Source organism: Octopus bimaculoides, chromosome 10 (assembly GCF_046866305.1).
Source record: "Octopus bimaculoides isolate indiv1 chromosome 10, ASM4686630v1, whole genome shotgun sequence".
NCBI classification, from domain to species: domain Eukaryota; kingdom Metazoa; phylum Mollusca; class Cephalopoda; order Octopoda; family Octopodidae; genus Octopus; species Octopus bimaculoides.
The window spans coordinates 16,911,330-16,928,000 of record NC_142937.1 but is presented as its reverse complement, the minus strand read 5'-3'; the positions used below and the strand labels follow the sequence as shown (position 1 = coordinate 16,928,000).

At 36.4% G+C, this 16,671-nt stretch overlaps 1 protein-coding gene across 2 annotated transcripts in view; it reads right to left on the bottom strand.

Annotated features, from left to right (window-relative positions):
- The window catches only part of LOC106879924 (uncharacterized), a 131,255-nt gene extending 125,812 nt beyond the window's left edge, over positions 1-5,443 (bottom strand). The window contains exon 1 of one of the 2 annotated variants that reach the window (XM_014929681.3): positions 5,205-5,443. The gene's annotated coding sequence lies outside the window, so the exon portion shown is untranslated. Of the gene's footprint in view, positions 1-3,330; positions 3,474-5,204 lie in introns of those variants that run through there. The other variant, XM_052971061.2, reaches the window with a different exon arrangement.
- Positions 5,444-16,671: the final 11,228 nt, after the last annotated feature.

Below are 16,671 nucleotides of genomic sequence, written 5' to 3'. Positions count from 1 at the left end.
TCAAGAAATAAAAGTGATGTATGTGTGTGTATGAATGTAATTCTAGAGAATTCTGATGCATTCTCCAGGAATCCAATTATATACTGACATCGAAACTGTCGTACAACCCACCCGTTAACTGGATGAAGCAGGGTGCACTCGTCAAAGGATAGTGAAATCTCTCATGGACAAGCCAAGGATCAATGCAGCCTGAAGGGTGACAGGGCACCACCAGGTTATATAGCCGTGTGAGACACACAGGGGTGTGTACCTATAGTCTCCATGGCCTGTGTATCTGAGAAAGGAAGGGAGAACTGGGTGGTTGGATATATGATGGATTACTGCGGAAACAAAAAATTCATTATACAAAAATGAATCAAGAAGACTGTTCATGTTTGGTCTGAAATAATAGTTTTCTTAAATTCATTAGTTTCTATTCACATATCTATATGAGTAGGTGTGTGTGGTGTATCGTTTTTTTTTGTTTGTTTTTTTCAATATTTAATTTTGATTACAATAGCCTGTTCTTTTGGTCAAACTATCGTATCTTCAGCTTCTTCAGATGTCAAGATATGAAAATTGTCAAAGTGTAGTACAACTGTTTAACATTTTTCAAAAGTGTAATAAGTCTCACATGCAACAGTTTTGCAAAAATATTTCTGAATGAAAATATCATACATGCATGGAGTTACGATTTTATGTGACCAACAAAGTATTATTGTTAAGCTGAAACTGTTGCTAATGTAAAAAGAAATGGAATGGTGAAACTATTTTTTTGATTTCTGAAAAAACAACGTTTTGGACTAACAACACTTTTGCAGAACAGCAACTATATACATACATACATACATACATATATATATATATATATATATATATATATATATATATATATACACACACACACATATATATATATATAAAGATTCACACATACACACACACACGTTCTTTTCCTGCCTCCTCGCTTGCTCCTCAACTTCACATCCACATCCCACTCAACTCCACTCACCCCAAGCCAACCATCTGCACCCAACAACGCTCATATCCACCACCATGCCCGTCTCCCTACAAAATTACTCTGCTTTATATGCACAGAACTCCTCCCCATAAAACTGCATTCCCACCCAACCCCTTACCCCCTTTTATTCCTCTTCCTTCATTTCCACCACCCTCCTCTTTTTACTTTTTTTCTGATGAAGAACTCTGTTCGAAACGTCAAAGCCTCTTTTCTTTTACAAACGTGAAACTAATAGCACATTTATGAAAACTTGTCCTTTTTGTTGTGCGTGTATGTTTTACTTCAACGTGTGCGTGTGTGTGTGTACATATGTGCGTGTGTGTGTGTGTGTACATGTGTGCGTGCGTGTGTGTACATATGTGTGAGTGCGTGTCACCTGAGTAAACAACATACTCGAAGTAACTATGCAGAGAATGAATCGTTAACTTTGAACATATAAACTCCATGTATTAAGTGCCTTTCGCCGATATATAGACCCAAAGGTGTGTGTGAATATAATATACACACATATACACACACATATATACGCACACACATACACGCACACACATATATATATGTACTTACACACACACACACACACACATATATATATGTACTTACGCACACACACATGTACCAAAGATGGAGCAAAGACCCTTCCCGAAGCATAGGCACATAAGGCCGGTTTCCCGGATTTTGTGACGTATAATATACCCCCCACTAAACGAGACACCAGTCCGTCGCAGCATTACTCGCTTTTGCCGGCTTGGTGGACTGGAGCAATGTAAAAGGAAGTGTTTTGCTCAAGAACACAACGTATCACCAGGTCCTGGAATCAAAACTCCAACCTTACGATCATGAATGCAACACCCCAACCACTAATCCACATGCTTCCACACATGTATACATATCTTTATATATATATATATATACATATCTTTATATATATATATATATATATATATATATATATATATATATATATATATATATATATATATATATATATATGCATGTGTGTGTAGTCTGTTCAAATCAGATAATAGGTCCAGGCCAGATGTAAAATATAGGTCTAGTTTCAAGCGAACTACTCTTCCAGAATTTTCTCTTTGTTAAATACATACGATTTATATATAGGTACATGCGTGTGTGTCTATCTATCTATCTATCTATCTATCTATCTATCTATTTATCTATCTACACATACACACACACACACACACGCTACACGTAATATATATGATGTACTTATGAATAACAAAATAAAAGTAGAATAATTTATAGAAAAAAAAAGAGGGGGTCTTTACCAAAGGAGCCCTTCCCTTTACTTTTGACAAGCAAAGGAAGGGTCTTTCACAATTGCCCACGCCAAATGGCCCACCTACAGCCCCTCTCCACACGAGCCTGCGCGCCCGAATGTGCGCGTGTGTATATGTATGTATGTGCGTGTATGTGTAATAATATACACATGCACATCAGGTGAGTTTCACAGAGTTAATAGTTTTGCTTCTAAGAGAGTACCTTTGTATATGCAAGCCTTGTTCTTTAGAGCACACACACCTGTATGTGTGTGTGTGGGGGAACGAGTAGGGACGGGCGGTGTGTGGGCTAGACGAAATTCCATAATGTGCACATTTGAATGAGAGCTGTGATGAAATATAAAGAAAAGAGAGAAAATATATTTTATGTAAAAGTGTGTAATAATACTCCATCACCACCACCACCACCCTGTTTTTCTTTTGTTATTATTTTTTTTTTTTACCGTCACATTGCTCAACAATTTGATTTCCGTTCAACATTAGTATATTACGAGTTTTTAAAAGGGCTGAAAATTCGAGCAAGAAATAATCAGTAAGCTAATGCTGAACCTTAGTAGGAATCCCGGTTTCGATTCTCAATGACCACAAAATCCCCTTTCATCTTAAAATGACTGCATCATCAATAATTTCGTTGAGAAGATCATAAAAGCCAAACGATGAGTTCGAATTAAAAGCGTCCCTAAAACCCCTAGAAATCTAACTGGCACTGGCTATCAAAAATCAATGATTTTCTTTTGAATGGACGACGAAACGAGAAATTGTTGCAGTTGTTTTTTTTGTTACCGTTGTTGTTGCTGCTAAAAAGATTACATATAGCAGCAGCAACAGCTGTTTCTACTGCTACAGCAGCATCAATTAATGTTCACTGTAATTATTATGATTGATGTCGGCTTAGATGATGGACATAAGGCTTTAGGTTTATAGAGAAAGTAGGAAGATGAGATGTTGTGATGGTCGCACTTTTTATACAAGAGCATTAATAAGATTATTATAGTAATAGAAAAAGAAAAGAACAATGAAAATGGCTACCAGCAGGAATCGAAACTGGGTCGTGGACTTCTCTTGCCCGAAGCTTGAATCATAATTGCTGCTAGTTCTATAGCAGTGACGTTGTTATAGGAGTGGAGTGTTCGAGTGCCACTTGCAGCTGTCTGCTACAAAACCACACACACACACACATACCCACGCACTGTACAATCATCATACACACACAAACATACGCAATAAACTGGTTTCTTAATTAGATACGCGACCTTAAATTTCCGAGCAAGATGAAATGATGAGTTGTAGAGTTCATACCTTTCCGAAAGAGTTTTAACAATTCAAATAAAAGGAAACGGCTGAAGCCAATAATCAACATAGGATTGTAGTTAAAGCTAGCTGAAAGACATTTTATAACAGGCACACGTGCGTGTGTAGTATCACATATGATAGATGCATGTTTATTTCATTATTTCACGAGATCAGAGGTATTTATTTGCAAGACAATGGGAATAATACTTCTACATAAATACACACAGGTGTGTGAATAGCATCTAGTATATATATATATGCGTGTATATATACACGTACTGTGTATAAACTGAGCTGAATCTTCCTGTGCACGTGTGCAATTTTTTGTTTTGTTTTACTTGTTCTTTTTCTGTTAATGCTTTGTTTATAGTCATTCATTCTGAGTATAAAGGTATTGTGCGTGTACGCGTGCACATTTAGGAAAGTTCGAGTTTCTCTTAGTTTATATATGTACGTATGTGTCTGTGCGCGGGCGCGCGAATGGATGCTCATTTGTGAAAGGCTACCTCTCTACCTGTGGTGTGTACACGCAGATTTTTATGCCAGAACATTTGAGTAAGCATCTATGTTTGCTTATGCAAGTTAATGGATGAATGTCTGGGCACGCGAGCACATTGGCGCGTTTGCATGTGTGTGTGTGTGTGTGTGTGGTATGACGATGGCGATATCTGTCACTTGTTGGTTGCCAAGAATTATGGTTTAGAAAGTTGACTGGTGAGAGGAGAGAGGAATAAGTCCATTCATGTACCTTTAATATTGAACAAACTCTCCCGCTTCTTAGAGTAGGATGGAAATATAGATTTATATACATACACACAGATTATATATATATATATATATATATATATATATATATATATATAAATAAACAGAGAGATATACACAAACAATATTGTGAGAAAATAAAAGGCGAGGAAATTAGCAAATTTAAAGACAGAAAAGCGAAAACAAGAAAGAGAGTAAGAACCAAAGAGAAATGGTAACACACACATCAAGAGGCACCGAGACGGAAAAAGAAAGAGAAAATCGGGAAGGAAATAAAGAAATGGAAGGATGAAGACGGAGAGGGTAAAGTAAAGAGAAAGAGAAGGGGGAGGTGGAGAAAAAGAAAGTATGGGTGAGAAAGAGAAAAGATAGATTAATAGTGACTGGGCAGTGTAAGGTGGGAAGGAGAAAAAGAGATGAGTTTAGGAATGGATATGATAGGAAAAAGAGAGAAGGAGGATAAGAAGAGAAAGAAAGGAGAAAGTGATACAAGGAAAAGAGATGATATAGACAAGCAGGGAGAGCGAGAGAAAAAGAGGACAAAAGAGAAAGAAAGGAGATAGCAATAACGAAGGGAAACAAGATATAAAGAGAAGGAAGATAAAAGAAAAAGGACAGAAATAACGAGGAGAGAGAGGATAAAAAGAGAAAGAGGGAAAGGAATAACGAGGAGAAAGCGAAGATCTAGAGAGACAGAAACAAAAATAATGAGGGAAAACGAAGCTGTAGACAGACGGAGAAAGAGAGAGGGACAAAGAAAGTATAAAACATGTTGTAAGAAAGAAAGTTGTAAATAAATGAATGGATAATATGACTCGATGATGTAGAAAAGAGTAGACATTTACCTGATCCAATATGAGTGATAAATCCATAAGGTAAGCAGACGAGAGGGAAAAGAACCTGTATATACATATTTACGTCTATATATGTGTGTGTGTAAGAACAAGTCGGACGACACGCCGCTTCATGTAGAGTGTAGTGGTGACAAACGAAGCGGTTGGTGCGCCATACTTGCCTGTCATGTGACTACCAAGGCAACGTACTTGCTCCGGAATTACTTAGGCGACTCACTACCACCCCGACTCCGCCTACATCTCACTGTCTACAAACACAAACGCACACACACATACAAATATGCACATACGTATACACATGCATGGTTAGACATATGGCTACGTCCCCCCCCCGTCTCTCTCTCCCTCTCCCTCTCTCTCTGTTTCTCTCTCTGTTTCTCTCTCCATATATTGCAAATAATACATACAGCGCACACACAAAATGAGTTTATGGATGTTCATGTTTTAAATACGTACACACAAACTCACATTGATACATATAATGATAGTAAAAGTATATATATATATATGTATGTGTGTGTGTGTGTGTATACACATGGAGATGTAAGTATGTACATATATGTGTGTATACATGCATATATATTTTTGTATTGTGGTGCATCAGCATGGCCGCAGCTCTGAGCTGAAACTTTGAAATGAAATATATATATATATATATATATATATATACATAGAGAGAGAGAGAAAGAAAGAAAGAAAGAAAGAGACAGAGAGAGAGATGGATGATAGATAGATAGATAGATGCATTCACTCACATTATGTATGTATGTATGTATTTATGTATGTACATATACACGTATGAGTTTGATAGGTGCCCAACGCACGAAACTCTCGGCCATTGAGTCACTCGGTTACTTCTGCTAAATACTAATAATAAAATACATATACACTTATTTTGAGTTATTTTTCCTGTTTGCATCACCATATCTATATATGTATGTACGTATTTGTATGCATTCATGCATATATACATTATACGTTTCAGAGACGTTATTTAAAAACGCATAAAACATAAAACTCCCATATGTAATGCGTATGTATGTATGCGTGTAAGATCTAATTTAATCTAATCTATCTATTTATCTATCTTTCTACCTATCTCTCTATTATATGTGTGTGTATGTATGTATGTATGAATGAATGTATGTATGTACATATGTGTGTGTGTGCGCACAAGCACAGTGTATGTGTGCGTGTATAAATATGTAAATACACCCATGTGTCTACATATATGTATATATATATATATATATATATATCTAATATATATATATATATATATAAAATGATAGATAGATATAAACATACATAATACACATATGTACATAAGAAACATACAAAAGCATACTTGTGTGTGCGTATATTTGTGCGTGTGTGTATTTGTACACACACACACACACACATGTACATATGTATGAACTTTTGTACAATGATACCAACCATGCGTAATACAGCTGCCCTACTCCTCCCTAACCCAATCAGTTTTTTCAAGTTGTCTTAGCTTTCATTTTTTTCTTACACAACACCTTACATATTTATGTGACTTAACAATGGCTGTTCCTCCTACTCCCTCTCGCTCTACTTCACTTATATACATACACATCGACTTAGTACGACCTCACAAGCAGGTACACCAAGTTGGAAAACTTTATTCAGTTGAAGTTATCTTTGCAATTTCTAAACAGGAACTCCTTTTAAAGGTGTTTAAAATCTATATGAATTAAAAAAAAGAAAAAAAGAGCAGTTTGATCAAAAGTTCTGATCAAATTTTATCAAAATTTTTGACAATATAAGCATTGCCGTTTTGGAGGAGATTTGGTTTTATGATGCACTAAAGAAGTACAATAAGACTGAAATATATCTGTTACTTTCGCCGATTATCTTTAAAGACTCGATTCACACCAATCTACATTATCTATGTTATCCAATGACTTCGATCCACTAATCTTACTGCAACGGTCTCTCATTCCTTTTTCGTTTTTAATTATGACCACCCCCTACAGAGATTAGTTAACTTGTAGCACAGCTACGGAGGAGGGATGATGGGGTGGTCTTACTCAGGCGACGCTTTTATGAGGGCAGCATTTTAGAGTCAGCTGTATATGCTTATATAGGGGTGAGGGTCTTCAAATTCAAGGGCTGCACCTGGGCGGCACATACTCTAGCTACGCCACTGTATTTGACTGGCAACTCTTGGATAATCTCAGTAGGCTATTGAAGCTTTTCAATTTACTGGATTACATACGTGACACCCAACTGATACTTAATATGCAGAACACGACCCTGAGCTATTTCCTTCGACCCTATTGTTAACATTTTGTACTCAGTGCCATGCATAATATATGAAATGACAGCTTCGTTCTTCTGTCCAGTTCTTGGTCAACTTTTATAACCAACCACTCGTGACGTCCACAACATCTATATAGTGTTGCTAAGTGGTTAAATGATTGATTGCCTTTTGGTCAACAGCTGCTGATGAGGTTAATAGTCAACGAAACAACTACAAGTCATGTGTGGTAAATATTCCATAATTTATGTGTTATATTTGAATCCCATATCTCGTTTGTTTAATTCTCGCAGATATAATTCATAGCACCGACTACCTGTTGAGTCGTTGAGTATAGTCAGTGTGTAACTATCTCGCTCAAATTAACTAAAATCGTTGTACTTAAATCAACCAGAATTGTATGGATAAGACTCTATGTTCCTTGCATCGATGCACTCCAACAAAGGACGCACCCGGGGAATTGCAACTGTTCCCGCCTATGTTATACCTTCCATATGCCTTCATGAGTGAGGAAACTATAGAATGACGGTATTTCATTGTCACTGAAGCACATGATAGCCTCTTGCTGCCACAAAAGGTCCGTTTCCTGTTTGTAGTTCCAAGAAGTCTAAATCTTGACTTGCGCTGAAAAGTAAACAGAAGGATAAAACAAAAAAACTGTTCGCAAAAAAGGAGGCGCGTGTCAAATTTTATTGTGGTGACTGCTTTTGCGACTCGAATGGCCCCTCTAAAGGTCTGCAGCCAGAGTAGCCCCTCTAAAAATGTATGACACAAGTGACTCCACTAAAAATGTGAAACGAGTCGCCCCTTCAAAAATATGCGAAAGTAACAACAAACGAACAAAGGAAAAAAAGATGACCAGACTACAACATCGCAAGTTTCAAGTAAGAGCTTCCTATTCCATATACATTTACATGCACGTTGGAGCAGGAACATTGCTTATATATATATATATATATATATATATATATATATATATATATATATATATATATATATATATATATATATATATATATATATATATGCAAATACCCTCAACCAAGTGTACTTGGTGGTGGACATCCGGTGGAATGTAAGACAAAATATTTTAAAGGACTAAACTTTTAAAACGTGTCAACCAGTCGTTGCAGTGTGCCTTCGACTGCAGTATTGTGTTAGAAAGGATGGCCTTGACATCCAGTCTAAATTACAGATACATCACGTCACGTAAGGTAGCCATCCATCTATATGTGTTAAAGTGAATGCTGATAAAACGTGTGTTTAGTGAACTGGGTGATTTGTTGAAAATGGAGGATTTGGAAGAGTAATATATGTGTGAAATTTTGTTTCAAATCGGGTGTTTGTCTTAGTCATAGTTCCTTCTGTATAGTAAGTTTGTGCAGCGGGCAGCAAGCCTGATGTACAGGCTAACTGTACAGGAATTATGTCACGTCAAATAGCAAATAAAAGAAAATGAGAAACGAAGCAGAAGCAGTTTGGAGTTGCTTGGTAATTCGAAAGGAACTGAATCATCGTCTCCTCTCCATGACCCCGACATCTAAAACATGTACGTCGGAGTCGTTTATTCGGTTCTTTGTACCTCAATGGTTAGACAAAAGTCATCGTTTAAATGCCTTATATATATATATATATATATATATACACATATATTACTATGTTGTGTTAAATATATATATAATGTTATGTAATATATACATAATTCACCTTGTGATTTGAGTAAACACAGCTTTTGATTAAATCTAAATTAAGTAATTATGTATCACATTTATCTAATCATGTTGTATGCATGCATGTATGTATGTATGCATGTATGTATGTATGCATGCATGTATGTATGCATTTTAATATTTCACTTCAACATAGCGATACTAATAACCTGGTATTAGAACTTAATATACATAAACTTCTGAGAAAAGTGTTAATCGAGTATTTATATAAATGAGAAGAGAATAAGAAATCACGTAATGAACTTCATTGCATACTTTTTCATTACATAATTTCTTGTTCCCTTGTCATGTACATAATCTCTTATTACGCTCCGTATGATATATATATGTGTCATCAACGTACATTATGTTGTCGGTTCACAGTATACTTGCGTTGCACTCATCTTGTACCGTACAGTGATTCGCCACTTGTTCCTTGAAAAGCTCATTACCCTAAGATTGGTTTTTCATCGTTTTTTTTCCAAGTCTTCTTCGTTCTCCATTTTCCGAAGGTACCATTTAATATTCTTTTATCGGATCTTTTTTAAAACGGGGGCCACATTTTTCATTAACGAAACACTTTGAAACTTGGAACACTGGTAGAATGTGTCATATAAAACATCTTTTTCTCTTAGTCTTCTTAAAAAAAAAAGAAATCCATAAATTATTCCATGTTAAAGTTGTCGTATTTCTGTAATTTCAACCAATCACTGACGTCCATTCAGCCGATATACATTAAGTGCCGACTACATAAACAAACGATTCTGAAACAATTAACCCTAACCCTAACCCTAACTCTAACTCTAACCCTAACCCTAGGGTTAGAGTTAGGGTTAGGGTTAGGCTTAGGCTTAGGGTTAGGGTTAAAGCAAATTTAAAATGAAAAAAGCAAATAAAACGAAGAATCGTTTGTTTATGTAGTCGGCACTTAATGTATATCGGCTGAGTGGACGTCAGTGATTGGTTGAAATTATCGAAATAAGACAATTTTTTACATGAAATAAATTCGAATACAAAAATATTTTTCTGTTCTATAACACAAAATAGATAAGTATACGAAGTTTGAAAGTCTTTCGGTACCAAAAACACTACGTAAAACATTAATGAAAAATGTGGCCCCCGTTTTAAAAAAGATCCCTTTTATCCAACTATCTTCCCTTACAGGTTCTTTCTTGGTCACCACATTTAATTTCTCTTATACCCATATTTTTTTCTCTCGGTGAATTTGTACTCCTACGTTTATGTATACCAAAATCACCCTTCCAGCGATGATTGCTCGCCTCATTTCTTTCTCGTCTTCACACATTTTCTGCATTCAGGGCTCATGTGTTGCTACCATGCAACATTGCCTTCGTATGCAAACATCATACAATCTGTCCTTCACTGGAAAATAAAATCTCTTTCTTACCAGTAGAAGAAATAGCCTAAATATTTCCACCTCATTCCTTGATCTAGCTACAAAACTTTCAGAGCATCCAGCCGACTGTTAATTGAGTTAGCCTCGTTTAATCACTGATTCATTCATCACTGATCCGAGATGACACAGTTCGCTAAATTGTTATCCATGTTACACTCATCACGGATTGATCTGTGATAACACAGTTCGGTGATCATAACAATCAACGCAGACCAGTGTATACTGCAATGACGTAGCTAATGGGGGACCAAGGGGAGCGATCAACCCCACCCCCGAGCACATTTTTCGAAATTGGCGTCTACTTAACAAATTTTTTTTAACTCTTTGGTTCACTTATACGATAAAAGACGATTTTTTTTTTTTTTTTTGTTAATCGTATGACCCTGGAAGAACTTTCTGCGGAGACATTACTTATTTGACCAACCTCCCGTGTTTTTGAACTGTTCGCTTAATCTTCTGTGATGTGCTGGTGGCTGCTGACATATGAAGAACCGAAACGAACCCTGACGTCATAACCTCTCGACACTGGACAATCCCGCGGAATTTCAACTTTTTTTTGTTTTTTACATCACACCTATATCAGTAGATGTAAGTTTCATACATAATAACATTGTTACTGAAACATAAAATTAGTGAATATAGAATACAATTATGTGTATTATAACTAATGAAAAGCATAGGCGCAATGGCCCGGTAGTTAGGACAGCGGACTCGCGGTCGTTGGATCGCGATTTCGAATCCTAGACCGGGCGTTGTGAGTGTTTATTGAGCGAAAACACCTAAAGCTCCACGAGGTTCCGGCAAGGTGGGTGGCGAACCCTGCTGTTCTTTTTCACCACAACTTTCTCTCGCTCTATGTTTCTGTTGTACCTGTATTTCAAAGGGCCAGCCTTGTCACTGTATCACGCTGAATCTCCCCGAGAACTACGTTAACGGTACACGTGTCTGTGGAGTGCTCAGCCACTTACACGTTAATTTCACGAGCGAGCAGGCTGTTCCGTTGATCGGATCAACTGGAACCCTCGACGTCGTAAAGCGACAGAGTACCACGACGACGAACTAATGAAATATTTCGCGTAATATAAAAGAAGTGAGTTAAGAATTAGTTGATATGTGTCATGACGCCTATATTTATGTGCTCGCTGCCTTTAACTTTAGAACTTGGTTACACTTGTGGTACTCTCTACAAGAAAAGGTAGAGAATATTTGACGGTGGAATTTTTCTGCTGTGGACCACGGGTTTGATGTCCATGAATCTACTGACATCAAGGTATAGTCTCTTCAAGTAATGGTTTCAAATTTTGGCCCAAGGCCAGCAATTTTAGGAGAAGGGGTTTAGTCGATGTCATCAACCCTGTAAGGATGAACTGCAGATTTCGACGGGATTTGAACTCAGAATGTAAAGAGCCAGAAGAAATGCCGCAAAGTATTTTGTCCGGATCGCTAACAATTCCACCAATGCTCCACCAAAGAAAAGCAAAATTGTTTCGTTGCTTACATGTGCGCATGCGCAGTCGTTAAATCAGCGGATGGAATTCTTCACGGCGGTTTTCCCAACTTTCTACATTTCTTTTACTTGCTTCAGTCATTTGACTGCTGCCATGCTGGAGCACCACCTTTAGTCGAGCAAATCGAACCCAGGACTTATTCTCTGTAAGCCTAGTACTTATTCTATAGGTCTCTTTTGCCGAACCACTATGTTACGGGGACGTAAACACATCAACATCGGTTGTCAAGCGATGGTGGAGGGGGACAAACACAGACACAAAAAATATACATACACACACACACACACACATATATATATATATATATATATATATATATACACACGACGGGCTTCTTTCAGTTTCCGTCTACCAAATTCACTCACAAGGCTTTGGTGGTCCCGAGTAGAAGACATTTGCCCAAAGTACCACACAGTGAGACTGAACCCGGAACCATGTGGTTGGGAAGCAAGCTTCTTACCACACAGCCACTCCCGCGCCTCTGAGTTCTGAGTTCAAATCACGCCAATATCAGCTTTGCCTTTCATTCTTTCAGGGTCACTAAAAATGGTACCAATCCAAAGGTAGGAGATTCATGGAATTGGTTTGAACGTCAAACAGGATACTTTGTGGTTTTTGTTCCGGTAATTTACATTCTGAGTACGACTTCTACATTGATCTATTTTCATAGACTCGAGAACAGGAGGTGCAGAGGTGTAAGCGCACCCTCAAAAAATTATTGAGGTGATTGTTGGGGGGGGGGCCTGAAAATGCTTTGAACATCCTTCTGAAAAACTTAATCCCCAAAACGAACGAGCGTAGAGTCATTTCTGAACTGATTTGAAACATTACTTTTCCATTTATTGGTTTTATCTGATTTGATTGATGTACCATTATTATTATACTTGTGTTCATTCCGCCGAGGTCGACTTTGCCTTTCATCCTTTCGGGGTCAATAAATTAAGTACCAGTTGGCCACCGGGGTCGATCTAATCGACTGGCCCCCTCCCCCAAAATTTCGGGCCTTGTACCTAGAGTACAAAAGATTATTGGGTTTATCTGATTTGATTGACGTACCATTATTATTAAACCTGTTTTCATTCCGCCGAGGTCGACTTTGCCTTCCATCTTTCGGGGTCGATAAATTAAGTACCAGTTGGGTACTGGGGTCGATGTAATTGACTATCCCCCTCCCCCTAATTTCAAGCCTTGTGCCTATAGTAGAAAGGACTATTATACCTGTTTTTGCTTTGATATTAAGATTGAAGAATTCGACTTCGTTTGTCATAAACTTTGGACCTGAGTTTGCACCCTCTAAGCAAATTTCATTCCCGCACTTATGCCTACTTGGGTGATAGATTTAACTGGTCATCTGGCTTAACCCCACCATCTGTTATCTTGAGTATCTTTAGTCACCAATCTGTTGCAAGCATTCAAGAGCGACTTCCGGTTTGAGGATACTGTCTCCCCTTCCTCCCACCAATCTTAGAGATTGTTTAAAGCTGTGGTTCTCAACCATTTTTACTTATGGACCCCTTTGATCCCTATTTTACTGGGATAGCCCCCTCATAACCATTCAATGTTTTTAAAAATCCTATCATACTTTTATAATTAAATATTATTAGGAATTGTATAAGAAAAATAGTTAAAAATAGTTTGTGTTCTGTAGAAATATGACCAATTTATTGCAGATAAATTCTAACAACAAAATCTTATATAGAGCCCCAAGGATCATATGGATCCAATTTGAGAACCACTGATTAAAAGGTCCATAGGTTCTGCCTTCTCTCCTGACTAAACGATTATTTACACACACGCATGGACTGACACACAGGCATGGACAGACACACACACGCATGACAATATCATGGCTGCTTGATTTTGAAATTCGTATCTCACAACTCGTTCGCCGCACAAATTTTCTTGAAGTTTGCCAATACGTCTCAGATACCCTTTCTTGTTCTGTCGGAGGTTCGTCGATATTCATAGTCTTTCAGAACATTTCTAATGGGCTAAATCTAAAAGAAAAAAATTCAGTTATCAGCTGTTATAGTATGTATACGTTTGGTAGGAGAATATCTGTATATGCGTGTGTGTATGTGTGAGTGTGTGAGCGCGCGCGTATTTTAATGTGTATGTGTGTGTGCGTGTGCGCGTGTGGAAAGCACATTTGCATATTCTAGTATTCCAAAGTTGTATGTGGATGTAATTGTGTGAGATTTGCATAAGAGTTGAAAAATACTGAAAAATAGTATTTGCTGAGTAATGACATATCAAGGCAGGAGATTAAAAAAAATTTTGATATCATACATGATTGGCCAAAAGTCACCTGACAGTAAATCAAAACCATTTAATTCCAAGATTTATTTATGTTTAAAAGCTGAATAAATTTAATAAAAGCATCTAAGTATGAACATGATGAAAATTGTTCAAACTGAAGTCCTTCTTGAGTGACACATTTTTCCATTCGAATTAATACAGAATTACAGATAGTATTTATGGAATTTTGATTTACTGTCGGGTGACTTTTGGCCAACCCTGTATATTCATCATTACATGTGTTTCATTTGCTAACAGAAGTTACAAGTTTGTATATGTAGAAATAAAAGAGCTAAGGTATCTCCTATTTAGAAATTCTTCAAACAGAGAATCAAATTATTTGATTATTGTTTGATTCTCTGTCTGAAGAATTTCTAACTAGGAGATACCTTACATGTTTTTCTCTGCATGTACAATTTTGTAACTCCTATTAACAAATGAAACACGTGTAATGGTGAATAAATAATACCAACAGTTTTTTTTTCCAGTCTCCTGTTTTGAGATATATGTATGTGTGTATATATATATATATATATATATATATATATATATATATATATATATATATATATATATATATATATATATATATATATATATATATATATATATATATATATTATATTATCTTCGAAACGTCTAGTTAGAATAGAGACAGCTGATGAAGGGATATTCCAAGTGGCTTTCCGTTTTCTTGTGTGTTCGTTCCGTTGTCTGTAGTTCATTGTTCTAACGTCCTGTACCCTGATATGCATATATATACACATGTAGCTGTAAGTATGTACATATATGTGTGTATACATGTATATATATTCTTTGTATTATATATATATATATATATATAGGTGAGAAAGTTGGTATGTGAAAGCACGTGGTTGGATGTATAAAAGATAATAAGAGTGAAAAAACTACAGAAGGCTTGTGTTACTTGGTTAAAGTATATATTTAAATTATGTCAGAAAAATGTTAGAGAAATGTTAGAAAAATGTTATAAAATCTTTTTGGAATATAAACATTGTATTTTGAGAAATAACCGGTTTCGTGTTGTCTTTTCAAATTTCTCTACTTCATTGTGTCGTGTTCGCTTTCCTCAGTGGGGTGATGAATTTCCTTATTTAAATGTGTTAGCAATGGTTAAGTTTGGGTTTGTATTTTTGAATGAAAAAGGTTTCCTTATTTATTCTAAACTGTGTTGGTGTTTTAATGGCACATTGATAAAAAGGAAAGATTATAAATTGTGGTAGCATTTGTTTTGCGCATTTCTCAATATGATCACTAAAAGGTATCATTCGGTATTCTGGGTGTGCAATCTGCTGGCGGTGCAGAGTGCATCTACGTCTGAGCACCAAAAAGATTTTATAACATTTTTCTAACATTTCTCTAACATTTTTCTGACATAATTTAAATATATACTTTAACCAAGTAACACAAACCTTCTGTAGTTTTTTCACTCTTATTATCTTTTATATATATATATATATATATATATATATATATATATATATATATATGTGTGTGTGTGTGTGTGTGTGTGTGTGTGTGTGTGTGTGTGTGTTTCTCCGTCTATCCTTCTATTTATTGCTTGTCAGGAGCCAACAGATTCCTTCTTTCCTGTTTTTCTTTTCTTTTCCACCCTAAACTTGATACAACCATCTACATGTCATTAATCCCATCCCTTGGCGCGTGCTCATTCTTTCTATTCTCTCCGTTTCTCTCTCTTTTTTTCTCTCTATATATCTCTCTCTCTGTCTCAGTCACCACTCTCTCGCTACATACATACATTCATACATACATACATACATACATACATACATACATACATACATACTTGTCACTCTTGTGCTTTTCCTTGTTTCTTGTTTTTGCTCATTCATCATACACACACACACGTTTATGTATCTGTCTACCTATCTCTCTATCTGTATAAAAAGTTATATATTTGTGTGTGCGTGCATGTATGTGCGTATGTATGTTGATAAATATATACAGATATACACTCACACATATATAAACATGTATATGTATATTTATATCACACACATACACACACGCACATATACACACATACACACACACAGACGCAAGCACTCACTACACACAAAACACACACACACACAACATATACATACATGCACACGCATACATACACACGCACACACATACTTCAAACTGCCAGTCAAACACCTTTCTACTGACCATTCCTCTACGCACATACCCACACATACACACACATACCTCC